The sequence below is a fragment of the Canis aureus genome, chromosome 31 (genome assembly GCF_053574225.1).
Source record: "Canis aureus isolate CA01 chromosome 31, VMU_Caureus_v.1.0, whole genome shotgun sequence".
Classification (NCBI taxonomy): Eukaryota; Metazoa; Chordata; class Mammalia; order Carnivora; family Canidae; genus Canis; species Canis aureus.
The window spans coordinates 13,222,967-13,236,841 of record NC_135641.1 but is presented as its reverse complement, the minus strand read 5'-3'; the positions used below and the strand labels follow the sequence as shown (position 1 = coordinate 13,236,841).

Here is a 13,875-nt window from a genome sequence, read left to right as displayed (position 1 = left end):
TTTCATTTAGAAAAAGATGTTTTAGATATGACACTAGAATCCCAGTCTATAAAGCAGAAAAACTTTAACTTGAACTTTAAAACAGCAAATCGGGATCCCTGGGTGGCGCAGCGGTTTGGCGCCTGCCTTTGGCCCAGCGCGCGATCCTGGAGACCCGGGATCGAATCCCACGTTGGGCTCCCGATGCATGGAGCCTGCTTCTCCCTCTGCCTGTGTCTCTGCCTCTCTCTCTCTCTCTCTCTGTGACTATCATAAATAAATAAAAATTAAAAAAAATAAAATAAAACAGCAAATCATACTTCATAAAAATTGAAAACTTCTTCAAAATATACTTTTAAAGAGAATGAAAACACAATGATAGGCTGAGTAAAATGCTTGCCAATACCATATCAATAAGAATTTTAACCAATATATAAACCCAGAAATGCAATAAATAATAAGAAAACAAAAAGACAAGTTTTAAAATGAGCAAATGGAAAAAAATAATGAAATAAAAATGAGCAAATGATGTGAGCAAACACATCACCAAAGAAAACATACAGATGGCAAATAAGCACACTAAAAATACTCAACACCATTTATCATCAGGGAAATGCAAAATGAAACCATGGTGAGATAATACCCTATCCCTGATAGAATGATTAACATGTGAAAGAAAGAAAGAAAGAAAGAAAGAAAGAAAGAAAGAAAGAAAGAAAGAAAGAAAAAGAAAGAAAAGAGAGAGAGAAAGAAAGAAAGAAAGAAAGAAAGAAAGAAAGAAAGAAGAAAGAAAGAAAGAAAGAAAGAAAGAAAGAAAGAAAGAAAGAAAGAAAGAAAGAAAGAAAGAAAGAAAAAAAGAAAGAAAGAAAGAAAGAAAGAAAGAGAGAGACATGAAAAGAAAAAGACTAACCTTATAAATTTACAACGTGTTAGAGAAGATTTGGAGGAAGTAGACGTTCATGGACAGAGACGTTCATAGACTATGTGAGTAGGAATGTAAAATGTCATGATAACTTTGGAAAACAGTCTGGGTTTCTTCAAAAATTAAATCTACTCCTCCCATCTGCTCTAGCCACCCTGCTCCTAGATATTTACCCTGCAGAAATGAAGGTATATGTCCACAAAATACCCCCAAGGTATGTTTAAACAGCCTCATTAGTATTAGCCGACAACTAAAATAACCCAAATGTTACCAAGAGGTGATGGATAAACTATGGTACATCCCTATGATGGAATATCACTCAGCAAGAAAATAAATGAATCATTTATATAGGCTTCCACACGGATGCGTATCACGAGAAGCATCCTGAGTGGGAGGAGTCAGAAAAAAGTACATAGGGTATGATTCATATTTCGGTAAAATGTGAACTTCATTTCCAGCAAGAGAAAGTAGATGAGCAGTCGGCTCCGGAAGAGACTGGGAGTGGGGGGCGGGTTATGACAAAATTTGGGAGTGAATGATGCGTGCATTATCTCCACTGTGGTGATGGTTTCCTGGGGAAGAATTTATAGATCAAAGCTTATAAAATTGAACACTGTAGATATGCACAGTCAATTCTATGTCAAATATACCTCAACAGAGCTGATTTTCAAAAACATCCTACTAAGACTCTCACATCAGTGAGCTTACCCCCCCACCCCCAGCTGCTGTATTACGTATATATGGAATGCAGTTTTTTCTTTTAATTCTCTCCAGCATGCAAGTCTGTGGGAGGCTACTGAATCCGTGGTTTTGACCTGGGTTCTTTCTTTTCAACTGGCACAGGGGGATCCCTGGGTGGCGCAGCGGTTTGGCGCCTGCCTTTGGCCCAGGGCGTGATCCTGGAGACCCGGGATCGAATCCCACATCGGGCTGCCGGTGCATGGGGCCTGCTTCTCCCTCTGCCTATGTCTCTGCCTCTCTCTCTCTCTGTGACTATCATAAATTAAAAAAAAAAAATCAACTGGCACAGGGAAGCCCACCACCGAGGAGTATTTCCCCGGGCCCGCGGAGCACTGTTGACAGCTTACCCTTGATGTGAAGGTGCAAGCAGATCTAGGGCACCTGCACACTCTATGTGGGTGTGCATTACTTACAATCCTGTATGTGTGGTCATTTGATTAACACAGGGAAAGAGGCTGGTGGTAGTCTAGCAGTGTCAATCTCCAAATGGAAGCTAGGCAGTATTTCTCAAGAGTGGACATGCAGTGACAAAGCAGGTTCACTTCCGAAATATGCAAAAGAATAAAAAATAAAAATACACAGAAAATACTCCTATGGGGGTATTTTTTTTCCCCAGTCATTTGAACGTCTCGTACACATCAACTCACCTTTATATTTTTTGCATGTTTCCAATGTGGGGAGCATCCGCATCCCTTGGCTGAGTTCAGCCGGGCCTCTCCTGCAGGACTCCCTCTTCCCGTCCGTGACCTTGGCCCACTTTGCAGCCCCGCTGATTGCACTTAGCCACAGCACTTAAACGCCTGGAACTTTCCCGCTGGTAAATGCTGGCCCCTCGCGCGTGAGGGTGAGATCCGAGGACTCGCATCCTGCTTGGCAGTACAGGGACCGGGATTAATTGGGTAAGTGTGTGTTTTCACCTCCCCTGCCTCCCCGCCCCCCCACCTACCCCGGGGTCAAGACCGCTTTGAGAGTTACAAGAGTAGCAAAGGGGGTTGCTGGGGGGTGCTGAGCTGCCGTGCCCACATCATTAAAATTGTGGGTGTCCGTGCCACAGTGTCGCTGCAATGCTTAGGTGGGATCTCCTGTGTGTGTGTGTGTGTGTGTGTGTGTGCGCGCGCGCGTGCAAATATTCCGTGCAGCGCTCGGGGAATTTCTGGCTCTCCAGAAGTGTTAGTCGCCGGCTCAATAATCAGCCTTACCATCTGACTGCTAGATCAGAAGGTATTCACTTAGCAGTAATTAAGAGGAAAAGCTGATTTTTATCGGTGGCAATTGTTAAGGAAGATTTGATTCGCACACAGGCAGCTGCCCAGCTCGCTGATGGTGCAAATGTTGTCTTATACCCCCACCCACTGGCTGGTCCTGGGAAGCAGAGGCTGCGCGTCTGCAGACCCACGCCCGCCGCCTGCCCCCGAGCCTCCTTCATCCCCTGATGGTGATTGTGGAATTCATGCAGCTCGCAGAGAAAATGATTCCTCTAAAAGATGGGATGCTTCTGAAAGTCTCTGGCCGAGAGCCAAGTCGGATTTATAAAGGCAACACAGGCGAGGGAAGAAAAGGAATGTTCCTCGTGCTTCTGTGTGCGTCATTATCAGATACATTTCAGAAGATACGTTTTAATTAAACCCCTGAGCAGGGAGGAGCGGACAGTTTTTTTGTTTTTAATTCTGTGCATTGATAAAAGTTAAGTGTAAATATGTTTCAAGGAACTAGTAAATCACAAGAATATCGGAGGGTTAGTTTCTCTTCAATTACAACGGCTAAAAAAAAAAAGCAGTAAAAGAACTGCGTTGGAAATTTTCATTTTATCGTGTTAGTTCCACTTTCTCCATTGAAATACAGGAATATCATGCCACTCAAAGGAAAATTTAAAAAAAAGAAGAAGAAAAGATACACTAGGAAAAACCCTTCAAAATATTCTGAAACACCTAATAAAACCAAAGAAATTGCTCTTTAATAGGCCATGGAAAATGTTGCAATTATTACCCAGTGAACCACATAAATTCTTTCAAGTTACATTTTAACTGTAGAGTTTCATTTCCATCCCCTAGCAATAGGGAAGGCAAACAATCCAGCATAATGATTAAATTGAAAGGGAAAAAATGTTTTCCTTGATTCAGCTGCCTCGCATAACTGCACCGGCGAAAAGATTCTGAATTCAACATAACCCGTGTGTGCCTCATCCTGAAACAGGAGTTTGGAGAAAACCTCCACCTTCTGTGTTTCCTGCTGAAGAACACAGCGGCTCAGGAGCTCATGGTGCACCCAGGCACGTTATGCCGCTGGGTGGTGAAGAGACCCAGGCCCCGAGTCCAGTGGTCTTTCTCCTTTACCAAACTCCTCTCAAAGAAATACTAATATTTGTATGCTCATTTGCATGAGCATGTTATAATTTGTACAAAGTAAAACACACTCTTTGTAAGAATATTTGGAGAAAATCAATGCTCTGATGAAATCAAAGGCAAATAAAATAGTTGGCCCTTCGGTTTCCATCACTGTACAAATGCTATTTTTCTAAAATCTTTTGAAAATGCCAGGGACTTCTTGTCTCTGACTGATGGATTTCAAAGTCCTGGCACTCGGAGGTTTAGCACTATTGTTCGGGAAAGGAATTATGGGTAACCACAGGCTACTAGAAAAGTGCATTAACACAAATGATTAATTGATTCCTGTTCTCATGATGATAGCAATATCTGCTTACTGAATTTTTTTTAGTAGGTAAAAATACTAAAAAGAGTAAAAAAAATAACAAAAGCAATCTATAATTCTGTTATTGAGCATATCCAAACGAACCATAATTCCATTTTTAGAGTACTTCCCTCTGTCTCTAGAGAGATGACACATGGATAGATAGATACACAGATGGATAGACACATAGATGATAAATAGAAAGCTCAATAGGTAGTTCGATCTCCATATCACTCATACTGCTTTTCTCATGGCAAAAATAATAATAATAATAAACTTATGGTGACAGCTCCTGAAAACCTTATTTCAGAGTTTCTCCGATCTTAACATAGGACCATTAAAAGCAAATGGACGCAATTTCCAAACAAAAGGGCAGGGATAGGGGACAGTTTCACACATTTCCTGGTCAGGCACAGACTGTGGATATGAAGGGAGTGGGATTCTCGGAGTCTCTTGGGGTCAATAATCTCAAGAGCAAGAGAGATGTTTACTGGAATGGTGTGTGTGTGTGTGTGTGTGTGTGTGTGTGTATGCACTCATGTGCACAAGTGTGTGGTAGGGGGTATCAGATCCCAGGAGTCAGGATTTACTAAAGTCTTTAACAATAGATTCTTTGCATTTTACTTTTCAGTTTGCACAATAGCTTATATAATACTGACTTTCTTAGTCTCTGATTTATTCTTTTGTGCAAATATTGATGCTTTTTTTTCTATGATGTCTTTTTTGAGGTTCAGAAACTAAGAACTGCATAAACAAATCTAACAAAATATTTTCACCTTTTTTCCCTTTGGCTTTTGAATTAGCAAATTCCTCCTGACCCTCATGGTTGTTTACGTTCATGCATTTGTCTTTATGGTTCATTAATAGTTTTATTAAATATATATTCCCGCTGAAACTTATTTTTGTGTATTATAAAAAGCAAATCATCTAAACTTACTTTTTCTAAGTAGTTAACCTGTGTTTTAGTGCAGATTGTTAGAAATCCATAAACAAACATAAAAATCAATTTGATAGTATTAAAATGGTAAGAAAATATATTTTTTATTTTGTTCTACTAATTTCTTCTGTTCCATCCACTGTTATTTCTTTTATCAGTAACATACTGTTTGATAACTACTATACTGCCAAGAGCTCTTGATGGTTATTTTTATTTTATTTTTAAGAATTTTTTTTTTAGTATAGTTGGCACACAATGGCACATTAGTTTCAGGCACACCACATGGTTGATTGTTATTTTTAAAATGTTGCTTTCTCACAGTCCATTTTACAGATGTCTTATATAGTCATATCTGAATGGACATCACTAAAAAAAGATTTTGATGGAAATTAAACTTTAAAAATTTAAAAATTATACCTGTATACACATCTATATAACATTGTGAGACATTTTTTTTGGGGAGACATATTTTTAATGTCTTAAATCATGTCATGCCTATCTATTTAAACCATATGTAGCCTTCAGGTAAGATTTGAAATTGTCTTCAGGCAGACCTTATGCATTTTTTGGTTAAATATATTTATGAGTTTTTTTTTAATTTATGGCTCTTTTCCACATTTGTGGTTATTGCCACTGTTATACTGGCATAAATTGTAATGTCTAGTATTAAAGAGTTCAAAATTCTGTCAAATTATTTTGCATAATAGATAATCTGATTGAATTTCACATTATTTTAAGTTTTGCTTATTCTTTTTTTTTTTTTTTTTGGTAGGTTTGTAGAATCTCAAGGTACCTGCATACACTGACATTCTCTTTTCATCTTTTTGGAAAGTTGTGCTTTATTTGCTTTTCTTATTTTATATGATTATCTAAAAAATCAGAAAAGTGATCAGTGCTAAACAGGACAGTTGACATTCTTTCTTGAAATTTTTTACTTTAATAGAAATTAACTGAATTCTTCAGTTAGATGTTGGTTCTTTGCATAAATAGAGGTGATTTATAATTGTAAGTAACTTCTTGTTTCCTAAATGACTTCCATTTGGTTTTGTTTGCTTCTTTTAATCATGAAAGAATACTGGATATGATCAACTGTCTTCCTGAACTCTATTGAGATCATCCTAGGCAAGTAAGCCATCATAGAAGAGGTTTTTCTGACTATTGACTCATCTCATTGCTAGTACTGTGTCTGCATGGCCAGAATGCCTTTCTTCTATTTTTATACATATGTTCTAATTTGTTGACTTTACAATATAACTGTTTTAGTTGAGCATTTTAAATAAATATTGTAAATCTGTTATTATTTATATTCTACTTTACTTTTTCCTGAAGTTGGCATCATTAAATTTATCTCAACTTCTTTAGATTTTCTTCTTCAATAGAGATCCTTAGTACATTTCATTTAATTATTTCTTGTTTAATCATGAAACTAATAAAAACTTTAATCTTGCCCCTAATACAACAACAAATTTGAGTTGGGTTTTTAAAGACATTGTGTATGAAAAAATTTTGCCTAAGTACTATATTAACCACATCTTAAAAAGATGTTTTGTAGATAGCATTTTTCCTGTTTTAAATGTAATTAGTAAATATTATATAAGTTTTAGAAAATGGATAATTCGGGTGATTCCAGCATTTGTTTTACCTAAGAGTCCCAGCAATAAAATTATTTGCATTTGGGTTGTCTGATGCTACATAAGAGAGTTAGTGACTTAATCACTACAATATGCTGTTCTCAGGGTTGACAGAGCTTGGCTACATGGTTTTCTGCTCCATGTGATGTTGGCTGGAGTTAGAATCATCAAGAAAAGCACTTGGCGCTGCCTTGTATATTTATGCTCCCTACCACAATAGATTATCACTGCTTGTTTCTAGAGAAACATTTCACATAAGGACCAGGAAATATGCACAAAAATGTTTATATAAGAGCAATATCTGACTTACGTGATCAATTATGGAGAATGGATAACAGTATGTTCTCACCATGAAAAATCAAAGAACAGCACAATGAATGAATTACAATTACATGCAAAAATATGCCTGGATCTTAGCAATGTAATTTGAGTGAAAAACAAGTCCCATGGCATAATATCTAAAATATATTTCCATTAAGCCCAAAAATGAGGCATAGAGTAATCTGTAATAGAACTTTTTCAAAGTAAGGGGATGATGAACACAAATAATCAGGCCAGAGGTCGATTTGACTAGTTGAGGAACTGGAGTGGGATAGATGGGGAACACCTCAAGAACTGCCATGTTATTGGTGATGTTCTAGTGTTGGAGGTGAACAGTGGCCTCATGATATTATTAAATCAATTGATTACTTAATTAATTTCAAAGAGAGTCAGGAATCGTGAGCCAAGGATGACTGTGCCACCTCCTTGGATATTTGTCAAGCTCCTCACATACTCTCCATCTGACTTTTCACTGCAACTGTACCTGCAACAGCCAGGTGCACATACTCATACAACCCCTTCCAACAGGTGCATGTCTGCCCTTCCTCCATGGGACTCTGTCCACTCACTCAGCTACTCTGATGCATGCACAACCTGGAAGAGCAAGGGAGCTGGCACCTTAGAGAGAATTCCTGGACCGAAAGAAGATGGGAGCCAGTGGAAAAATGTGGAGTTCCCCATGTGTCCCTTGCACATGGTGCTCACGTTGGAACTGAGCTCCTTTGTCTCTATTGTCTGGTCAGCTCCTTAACACATCCTTGATTTAACTTCCCTTGCCTCTCCCCTCCGTTTCTTGCTTCTTGGTATCCAGCATACAGGTTCTTCTTTGGGGAGAAAAATAGATAAACCAGTTAAAGATAAAATTATTAATTCCATCATGAACACATGAGGAACACTATTTTTTCTACACCTTCTCAGTTTATAGTATATATATATATATATATTTCCACATATTTGATGCACAATAAACTACACACAAAGTACGTGGTCTAATGAGTGGTATGTAATCACAACCAAGAGTGTGAACCCCCAAATTTTCACCTTCCTTCACTTCTACCCAGAACACTGATCTTCTTTATGTTGTTATAAATTAGTTTACATTTTCTATAATTTTTATGTCAGTGAATTTGTACGATATATACTCTTTTGGGGGTTCTGGCTTCTTTCACTCAGTATAATTATTTAGAAATTGATCCAATTGATCTCTATTCTCTTTATCAATATCATACTGTGTTAATTACTGCAGTTTTGTAGTAGATCTTGAAACCAAGTTAAATGAGTCATCCAATTCTGTATTTCTTTTTCAAAATTGTTTGGCTTTTCTAATCTTTCACATTCCGAGACAAATTTTAGAATAAGCTTGGTCATTTCAACAAAAAGAAGTTTCCTAGAATTTCAGTTGGGATTTTATTGAACTTATATATCAATTTGATAAGAATGGAAATCCTAATATTAGTCAGTGCATGAATACAGCATATATCTCCATTTATGTCTTTTCTGATGTATTTCAACACTCTATTTTTACTTTCAACATAAAGCTCTTGCACATAATTTTTAAGGTTTATATCTACATATTTAAGATTTTTGTAAATAATGCAGATGTCACTTTTAAATTTAAATTTGGCTTTTTTTAGTATATTGATCTTATACTCTTTGACCTTATAAAACAAATTATTAATTTCATTAGTGTTTTATATTCTTTGTAATTGTCTACATAGATGATCATATCATCTGTGAATAGATATAGGTTAATTACTTATTTCACAATATTTGTACCTTTTTCTTCCTTACCTTACTTTGCTGGCTTGGACTGTAATTAGGATATTAAACAAGATGGTGAGAATAGACACCATTGTTTTGTCCAGTCTTAGGAGAAAATATTTCATCTTGTACTTTAAATAAAAATTTAATTGTAGGTTTTAAATGAATGCTTGTTAATTGGTTTAAGGAAATTCCTTTATATCCCAGTTTTCTAAGAGACTTAGCATGAAGAGAATTTAATTTGGTCAGTTTGGGGGGGGGGGTTGCATTAATTGAGATGTTTATATTGTTTGAATTCTTTAGTTTGATAATATGCAGTCAGTGACTGATTTTCAAATGTTGAATAGGCTGTGTGTTCTTAGGGTAAAGCAACATGTATGTGCTATATTATCCTTCCTATACATTTCTAGCTTCAATTTGTCAATATTTTGTTGAAGATTTTTGCATCTATGTTCATGAGAGATACTGGTTTGTATCTTGTTCTTTTGCAATGTCTTTGATTTACATATTAGGATGATATTGTCATAAATCATTTTGGAAATGTTTCTTCTTCTTCTTTTTCTTCTTTTTCTTCTTCTTCTTCTTCTTCTTCTTCTTCTTCTTCTTCTTCTTCTTCAGCATTGATATTATTTTTTTCATTAAATTGTAGAATTTTCCAATGAAGCCACCTGGCCCTAGAGTTCTCATGCTGGAGGTTTGTAAAATGCAAATTCCATTTCTTTAAAAAAATTCTGACTACCATTTATCTATTTCTTTTTTTTTTTTTTTTTTTACTGAGCATGGTAATTTATTTCTTGAAGATAATTTATTTAATCTAAGCTTGCCAATTCTTAAGCATAAACTTGCCTGTGATGCTTCCTTGCTTCCATCTTACTCCCCATAGTGTCTATGACAGCTTTTCATTTCCAATCTTGGTTGTTCGTGGTTCTTCTCTTATTTCCCTAATCAGTCCACCTGGAGAGTTCTCCAAGAACCAGACTTTTGCTTCACTGATTGCCTTTATGGCTTTTCTTTTTGCAATTTAACTGACTTCTCTTCTTTATTATTTTTTTCCTTTAGCTGGTTTTGGCTTTAATTTCCACTACTTTGTCTGGTTCTTAGGGCAGAAGAGGCTCATATGGTGAGACCAGCAAGGAGTGAATAGTGTCACATGTTCCCAGGTGGCTGACAAAAGATTCTCCTGCCATCCATTTAGCCAAGGCTTAGGATTTAATGAGCTCAAGTTTTTGGAAGAGTACTTTATTCTAAGAGAGAACTGCATTACCATTTCTCTTATTTTTCCTTTGTCTGTGGAATTTTTGGGTTCCCTTCTTTTTATGGTTGAAATAATACAAATCCTTTTACATTCTTGCTTTCTTTTTCCCCATCTGATTCCAAAATATGTATTTCATGAATTGAACAACTTACTTGATGTCTTTCCTGCCCATCTGAGTCAATTTCATGTTATCCTTGAAATTATAACATAAACTTATGCTGCTAACAATATAACAATACATCCATATACATTGGCATTTATGAATCCTCCATCGTTCTGGGTATTTGGCAAGGGCTTTTCATCTGTAGGTTAGCTCTGTCTTCAAATGGAGAAACCAGTATGTGTAACTTTATATTTTTAACTTTATTTGAATATCATCTGTAAAGAAACCAATCTGTCATTCATGGATCTGCATCCCTACCTTCCCACTACAAACCTCTCCTCCATCATGGTTTCCTGCACTCTTCTACCTAACATATGTGTCACCAGTTCAATGCTCTGCAACGTGGATTCTACTCTTCCCGACACCTGTTTTAATTCCATCACTTAATTTTAGTCTCTTTTCATACTCACATGTTCTCTGTGCTTCTTGCCTTCTTTTCAGCTAGGTTACCTTACTCTTGGTCTTCTATTTTCTTATCCACTGAGCCAATATGTCCACATATTTGCTAGCTCTTGGTATTTCCAGTTGTGTTTTTTATTCTTAAAAAATTCTTCTTTTGAAATTGTTAAATTGAAGGAGTAATGCCTGTTTGTTGTACAGATGGGATAATATGAATATATATAAAGGAAAAACAAAACATTCTTTTTTTCTCCTTGTCTAAGGAAAATCAGGTTAACAAGCTGGTATGTTTGTGTGTGGCAGACTGTATTTTCCCCTCAAGCAATCACAGCAACACATCTGGTCCTTTATGCCCTTCCAGAATCTTGTAGATCTCCATAGAGATGGCTTCTGCTTTAATATTTTTTTTTTTAATTGACCAGTGTTTGTGATTGCTTCAATTACTAGAATGTGGTAGAAGGAATGAAACTTGACTTTCAGGTTTAGGTCATGGGGCAATATGATTTCCACATAGTATTCTCTCTCTCTCTCACCTTTGGAACCCACCCACATAAAGAAAAAGTGAAAAGTGAGCCCCTAGGCAATAGCCAGAAGCCATCATGAACCACCAGACATGTGAACAAATGACACTTTAGATGATTCTAGAATCTAGACTTCAAGTCTCCAGCTGAGACTCCAATCATCTTGTAACAGAGATGAGACATCCAGTTTTGTCATATCTTCATTCCCCAATCCATGCATCTGTGAGAGTAATAAATGGTTGTTATGTTACTATTTGGGGAGAATGGAGGGAGATTTGTGATTTTAGTTTAGTCTTTTTCTTTTAACTAAAGCCATACTAACTAGATTTCTCTAGGGTTTACCTTTTTTCCTGAACAGTCTCAAAGTTACCATATGTTAATATTATATAAACATTATATAAAATATTATTCTTTCGCCAGGCAAAATATTAGGTTTGGGAAAAGTCAAGCCGAGGGTTGACCACAGACACCTAGGTTTGTCCCTCTGGTGAGCCAAGATGCCTCATACCCTACAGCAAATCTCTGTCTGCTATATTCACACGTGTTGTTGACAAGGACTTGGCCAGAAATCTCCAACATGGTGCTTTCAATGTTGTATAAAAATAGTGAACTTCATCAAAGTGAGGACTTCAACCTGTCACTTTTTGAAGACACTTAGAGAATGGAACATCCTAGAGAACATTTTCAAGTGTTTGACTAAAATTCTAAGCAATAAAAAGAACAGGGGAAAATTTTTATTAACTATCGAATAGGCAAGAGGCCATCCACAAACTGAGATACTTGAAGTATTTCTGGAGGTATGAATAAGGCAAACACTTAGATCCAAAGTCTTTTCAGGCTAATAATGTACACACTGGCTTAGATGACAATTTAGGAGAAGTCTGGAAGCAGATCACCATGTGAACTCTTTAGGCTTCAGGGCAATCCTGCTTGAAAAAGGAAAGATTTGATCATTTTTCTGGTGGTGGAAATCTTCAGCCTCTTTGAAACTATGAAGAATTATTTTCTAAATTTGTCTCCTTGTAGAAGAGTTTTGATTGAAATGTGAGTCTGCATGAAAGGAAAAATATCACTGAAGGTAAATGAATGAAGTTGAGGACAAAAGAAATGACATCACATGGCTTACTCCAGAGTCTTAGAAAATTCAAATATTAAAAAAAAAAAAAAAAGGAAAATTCAAATATTGCTTGAGTTAGCCTACCACATTCTGGCCAAGAAACTTGGATAATTTATAACTTCATAAAATATGACTTTAGGAATTTACCTAGTTGTTAACCATCAAAAAGAAAACTTGAAATTTACTAGATGACAAAGAGAATGCTCAGAGATTTTTCTAAAAGGATTGCTACAATTTTAATTTCTTATTTAACCTAAACATTAACATTATTCTTATTTATTTGGATATAACTTTATGCAAAAGTAAATTTCATTTCTTTTTTGGGAGGACACAATCTGTAATTCTTTAATTCAGGAAGACCTCCTCACATTTTCTCATGAGAAAGCAACACCTCATTTATATAGTTACTTTTTTTTTCACTTCAGGACTCAATACTGTTCAAGGGAGTTGAGAATAGAAACATTCTGTATTTTCCCACAGTTTCTATACATATGTACATATAATAAGTTTATCATAGCTTGTTGCAGAATCTGAGCTCAGTTCTGTTCAGGAATTTGTTTTATTATTCCTACAAAGAACAGAGTGTAAATGTCCTTTTTACATATTGTTGAAAAAAGGTATCTTACCCAGAGGAATTTAGTGAATGTTCAATTAGTGAAAAATCTCCATGCCAAATGTTGCATATGCTAGATACTGTGAAGCAAGCTTCAGTGAAAAATGCTATTCTAATTTATATGCACCATCCCATGTACAGTGAAGCTTGGGACTTCTGGTTAATGAGTCAGATGCACTCATTAGCAACTATGTTCCAAGCACTGCTTTAGATCAACTAAATTCTGTTTAAGAATCTAGGTCTAAAATTTTCACTGTGAGCTGAGCTTTCCCTTTGCATTTGCATCAGACCATCACCCAGCCACGTGCAAAACAGGTAGACAGTAACAGAGGAAGGTCATTGTGATTGTTTTTTCCCACTTAAGCATTTTCTCATCTGTTGGTTCTTTTGAGTTTGAAGTCCATGCTGAGGGAGGACTTAAGGCACAAGCAATCTCATGCCTTTGCACCATCAGACAACAGTCCTACTTCTGAGCCCTACGGAAAAGCAGTACTTAATGAAAAAAAAATACTGAAAAAAATATAAAGAGCCCATTGGAAAATATAAAGAAAATACGTGCAAATACTGGTGATAAAAATGCGTTAAAGAACAGAAAGTAGATGTGTGTGTTTTTCGGTACCTGACTGAAAGTACAGATGAGTCAGAGGCTAGCAGGAAGCAGAGACTGGATGATATTCATCACAGAAAAAAATGAGTTTCTTTTAAGGCTGTGCTCAGCAGGGAAAACACAAATTACACATTTAGGTCAGTCTTAAGGGACTCCTGAGATTGTTTCAGGCTTAATATTTCTCCCTCTAACTCAACATTATACTCAATTAATCTGCCCT

General features: G+C 36.4%; 1 long non-coding RNA gene across 2 annotated transcripts in view; it reads left to right on the top strand.

The window, feature by feature from the left end:
- Nucleotides 1-2,305: 2,305 nt before the first annotated feature.
- Nucleotides 2,306-13,875, top strand: part of LOC144302365 (uncharacterized) — a 73,028-nt gene continuing 61,458 nt past the window's right edge. The window contains exon 1 of one of the 2 annotated variants that reach the window (XR_013369217.1): nucleotides 2,306-2,541. This is a non-coding gene — a long non-coding RNA (uncharacterized LOC144302365). The remainder of the gene's footprint in view (nucleotides 2,542-13,875) is intronic. The other variant, XR_013369216.1, reaches the window with a different exon arrangement.